Source organism: Diabrotica virgifera, chromosome 6, assembly GCF_917563875.1.
Source record: "Diabrotica virgifera virgifera chromosome 6, PGI_DIABVI_V3a".
NCBI lineage: Eukaryota > Metazoa > Arthropoda > Insecta > Coleoptera > Chrysomelidae > Diabrotica > Diabrotica virgifera.
In genome coordinates, this window is record NC_065448.1 from 37,303,616 (window position 1) to 37,309,615 (window position 6,000).

Here is a 6,000-nt window from a genome sequence, read left to right on the forward strand (position 1 = left end):
TAACACAAAATATTGACGATGATTGGCGATTGTATTGTTAATCTTTTGCATAAATTCCAGAAATTATTCAAAAAGAATCTCTTACGGGTAATAAAGTTGGTGACATCGGCAACACTGATGAACCAACACATCACATTACGTGACATTACCACTGAGATGTACTACGCGAAAAATGGCGACCCTATACTTTTCAACTTCAAAGGCGGCATCAGGGAGTGTCCTTGCTGGTTTCGTTTATTATGCTGTGACGTTATACTTATCTTCTCTCGTGGGTTCAGTATCTCTGAGTTGATCCTAATCGGGATAAAATAGGGAAAAGAAATAAAGCAAAATATTAAAATAAAAATACATAATTGTCTTTTATTTATCAAAATCAATACTCTGAAATCTATCGAATCTAAAAACCTGTGGACACAGATTTCCGAATGAAATTTATACCACTTAAATTTATTATAGTTAAAAAAAAAACAATTTATCGGTTTGTTCCCGATGACTTTGGTAAAACAAACTAAACAAAACAAATTTATGTATTCGCAAGATTACCTATATTTACTATTTACTTTTTGAAATATTGGAATTTTAATTCATATGCTTTTTACTCAAAAATTTAGTTTCCGAACATAAAAATATCTTTCACATAAATTGACTGACCTTTTGCTTCACTCACTCTGATGTCTTCTCGTGACCCAAAACAGCTCTCCCTCGTTGACTATGTTAAAGGCTACTCATCAAAGCCTCTCTCCGTTGTCCAGCTTCAAAACTATCAGCATACCAGCACCAATTCTCCAACAAGCCGGGTCTCTTTTGACACGTACTCGATTCAAACAAAACTCCAAAAATTCTCTGCTCTCCTTCTCACAATAATACAGAATCAAAGAGGTATTTCGTCTCAATTTGATCTGTCTCTCGTTCCACTTTTCAACACTATTCTCCACTATCAAACAGCCACTGGTATCTGCTAACTATCTATCCACTAACACGTCGAACCGCTCCTTAGCGATGCCAAAAACATAATGCCTTCCTTTTCAAACTCTCTCAATCATTCTAACTACTTTTCCCCTTCCACATTGCCAAGCATCAGAAACCTCGACTTTTCCATTCGACAAACAAAACAGTCATTTTCAAAATTATTCCGACAATCCTAACTACTTTCGGAGAAACTCTCCAAAATATACTCGTGTTGAAATAAAGATATTAAAATTCCAACTTTCTTTTCAATTATCAATTTCGAGAAACTTATAATTACCTATACCCTAAACAATCTTTTTCCATTTTAAATCTAAATACATCGTTATTTTCACTTTAATTATTCACAAAAGTCTTTAATGGTTCATCGGAAAGCTCATTAAAAGAGAAATCTACTTACATCCAAACTACATTCTAAGAAATATTTACAGCTCAATATACAGGGTGTATCAAATTTATGTGCCCGCGTTATTTAAAAAAAAAATTAATTTAATTTTTATTTTGCTTTTGATTGATAAAATTGAAAACACAATAATATGTTTCAACTAAATAATCAACATATCTATCTAAAATATCATTTTCTGGTTTGCATGACATTAAATCAAACACAAAACAATCTGTACGTCTTCTGGTTTTATATATGTAAGACCAAAAGTAAGTTTGAGCCACTTGCCTACTTCAGAATCATTTGTATACTCTGATGTTAAACCAAGAGACTGAATTTTTCTATACCAAGCTTGGTGTAGATGAAATCTACAACCATGTATGTCAGCGTTCGGCCATATTTGGCTAATTGCATTATGTATAGATAGCCTTTTCAAAATCTACAAAAATTTTATTAGGATTAAACTCGATTTTAAAAGCTTTAAAAATGTCTGATTTTAATAAGTAAAACAGATTTTTGTAAGTTTCTGTTTTGTTTGGCAGTAAACAGTATACTAAAGGAATATAGTGCCCATTAATTAGCCCCTGAATAGTGAATAATTGCAAATAATATTTGGTACAGTAAGAAAATGTGCCATCCATATATACAAAATTCAATGTGGGTAAAAGTCTTATATTTGATTCACAACTAAATACAATTACCTTACTTTCCACACAGTTTATAAAAAGAAAATTTTCTCCCTTGGTTGTTTTTGGAGCACACTTCTTCACAAACTCTTGAATCTCATCAATATTGCAAGGAAGTCGACCAGGCATCATTTTCCGTCGATAATTATATATATTTTTTCGTATATAACTGACATCAGTTGTAGCAATTGTTTCCGGTAAATTGGTTGCAAGCTCTTGGCGTATAATTTTTGCTGGTTTTTCAGTAATATTCTCTTCGGCTTAACGTTTACAAGAGTTAGAAACAATTTTCCGATCTATCTACTGACGATCTGGTACATGATTATGTTGTAGGCTACTTCTAGAAATTGTAAAATTTGCACCAATAGTAAACAATTTCGCACTACAAATTGTTTTATTACACCTCCAGTACACTTCTTTACTTTTTAAAACTTTCATTTTATAAAACTTTCACTTAATAAAAAATAAAATTTTCAAATAGCAGTAAAGGTTTATCGCGATTACTTTCTATTAAATATGCCATTGCATATTAAATATGCCAAAATTGCAATTGTGACTAAAAATAAAATACTATAATTATTAACTCATTAATTATTATAGGTACCTACTGTAATCATAGAGCAGGTAGATAAATAATTCCCTTGAATGCCTTTTTGTAAAATCTACCTGAAATAATCACTTCGATTTTGGTGAGGAAAATACCTGTGGGATTATGGCATACCCTTCCAAACGCAGGTAAAAGACAAGGTTCATAAATAGACATGGTATAGGGACCTTGGGTAAAAGATTATTTTGGTGAGGAAATTACACCCGCCGTTTCCTGTAATATAAGTTTTCCTGGTACAATAAATAAAATATAAATTCATTGTTTTGATGTTATTATCAGTATATTTTGAAAACAGCGGTATTGTAAATTGTTACTGAGAATATTTTAAAAGTTAGGAATTTATATTTTGAAAGCTAATGAAGTTTTTAGACGTCTTCAAACTTATAGAAAAGAAACTGGAGGAATTTAAAATAAATAATCATAGTACAAAATGCTAATTAACATGTTATTTTTTCTACCTTAGTTTCAATGCAAAGTGTTTGTTGCAAACTTATTAAATCTGATAATTATTTTAATTAAATGCACATCTGAAAAGTACGCCTACTTAACATATAGTAATAGGGGAGTGCATTTAGATTTTCACTTCGGCAAAAATCAAACAAGATAAAACTTTTTGTAATTTTATTAAGAAATGTTTAATAAACAACATATCAAAAAGTTCTACTCGAGAAGTGGGTGCTTCATTTTTTATTAAACAAATGAACAGCGAAGTTAGATGTTTTTTTAAATAACTCCGAAAATATAATTTTTAGAAAAAAACTGACTTGACCATTGAAAAATTCAGAAAATTTTACAAAAAAAACCTTATATAAAGATTTTTCTAAAATTAAATCTCTAGCTTCTGTAATTTTTTATTTATAACGCTAAAGTCACCATTCTCACACACATTGGCGCACTGTAAACTAGCGTTGGAAGAAGTGCACGATTGAGTTTTTTTAATGTAATTCTTTAACTAATGGATCAGAAGAAATTTTACAAATTGGACATGAAAGAAGATGAAATAAGCTATCTTATGGTTGTAATAAAAAGAAATAAAATCTATGGACATAAGAACGGTGTGGGCGAAAAGTGAGCCTTACATGAATTTTGTTTAAAAATGATTTAAAAATGTGTAACTAATACAATTTTACTTATAAAACTCTTAAATTTGCACAACTTAACCCTCAATAATCTTACTAAACGATGTTGTATTCAAAAAAAATCTCAAAAATTTAATTCAAATAATACGATGTCTCAAAAAATGCAATTTTTGAAAACTTCGTAGTTTGACAGAACTCCCACCATTTTAAGACGGTATTATTCAAGTTTGAATAAATCTAATACAATTTTTTTGCTATTTTTTTAAAGCCTGGAATGTAGTCTTAAAAAACACTGAATTATTTTAGTTTAAAAATGAAATAAAAAATTTATTTTTGAGAAAACTAAGAAAGATAACAAAAATTTAATACAAAAACCGAAAATTACCGGCTGAAAAAATGTATATACAGAGTGATCAAAACTTTTTTCTGTAAAACTTACCTAAAATACATTTAAAAATAAGCTTCAACAATAATAAATGTTCAACAAAAAAATTTTTTTTTAGCTCTTATACAGTATGTCTGCGTAACTTGGAACCTATTGATAACTTTTTTAATATCAGTTTTACGAAAAAAAGTTATTCTTTATAAAATACTCTGCATCGTATATAACATAAGATTCAACCATCAAATATCAAATTTTGTTAATTTTGTACGAGGTATGTCAAAAAACATGAATTTCACTCAAGAGTAAAGTACCTTTATATTTCACAATATCGAAAATGTTTATAAAGAAAAGTTGTTGGAAATTAAAAACTATGTTCCAATATGTAATTATATCCTTCTAATCGAAAATTTGTTTTTTTTAAATATTCTTTCCAATACATTTTAATTTTTAATATTATTGTGAAAATTTTTGTTTATCTTTTTTTTTAAGAATGAAATTCCATATTTGTTTGATTGGATTCTACTTGTTTTTCATTTAAATATCCGTCATTTTGGATCCGGCATTTTGAAATTTAAATTTTTAATCTTTAATTCAGATTCAAAAACCTGTTGAAAATATAGACAATAAATGTTTTAGAAAAATGTTCTTTTTTATGTTTTTTCATAAAATCCGAATTTTAGATCTGCCATTTTATAGTTTATAATGTTAACATTTAAGTTAGGTTTATCAAAGCACTCAAAAATAAATATATGTAGAAATAAATACATTTTGTAAAGAAATTATGATTTTACAACTATTTTTAAGTTATTCGCCATTTTGGATCTGCCATTTTATAATTTAAATTATCAAAATTTGATTCAGGTTCAGCAAGCTCTCAAAAATATCCACATATATGCAAACAAACACGTTTTATCTAAAAATTCGGATTTTACAACTACTTTTTAAGGATTTTTAGGAAAAAATCCGCCATTTTGAATTTGCAAATTGTAATGTCAGATTCGGGTTCAGCATAATCAAAACTAAAATAACAACATTTTTTATCAAAATAAAATGTTGAATTCACCCATATTCTTAACATTATTTATACAAAACAATTGTTATTGTTTAAACAATTAATAAACAATTAGCGGCGAAATTTGTGAGTAGAACTTTTTACTTTAACATATTTATAAACTAACAAAAAAAGTTTTAGAAAAATATAACCTTGTTTGATTTTTTCCGAAACATTGTATCTTTTCGTTCTAATTGCACTCCCCTATAAAGAGGAAATGAATATAAAAATGCACATGACAATTTTATATTACAGTTTTGTTAATTTCAAAATTAATGATTAGTAAGTATAACAATAAGGGAACTCTACAAAATTAAATTATCAGAGAGAAAAATGACATTTTTTATGTACAACCTGTCTTTGAAGTGAGTTTAGTGCAACTGAGTCTCATTAGGGAGTTGAGATATTTATCTGTTAAGTGAGATCTCTACCGATTTTTATTAAAGTTCTTTCTTGATAAAGCGGCTTCGCACACATAAGTTGAGCCAAACATAGTACACAATTTTGTGGTCAAACATTTTCAAAATTGTTAAACACTAGGTATATTCTGAATTTATTGACGGTCCACACAAAACTAGCTCACGGTCCGGATGCGGACCGCGGTCCGCTAATTGGTGACCCCTGCTCTAGATTATGAGTGGTGTACTTTATAAAGGTGATGTGATTGCCTATTCTTATAACATTACCAATGGCCGGCCTTAATCTTAAGCTAGCCTTAAGGCCTTGGGTACATATTTCGCAAATATTTTACGGCTATCCCTACTTTTTCTGTCTTTACACGGCAAATTACGTGTAGTAAAATTCACACATGGTATGGATATGTAAACATTACTAGAATGTC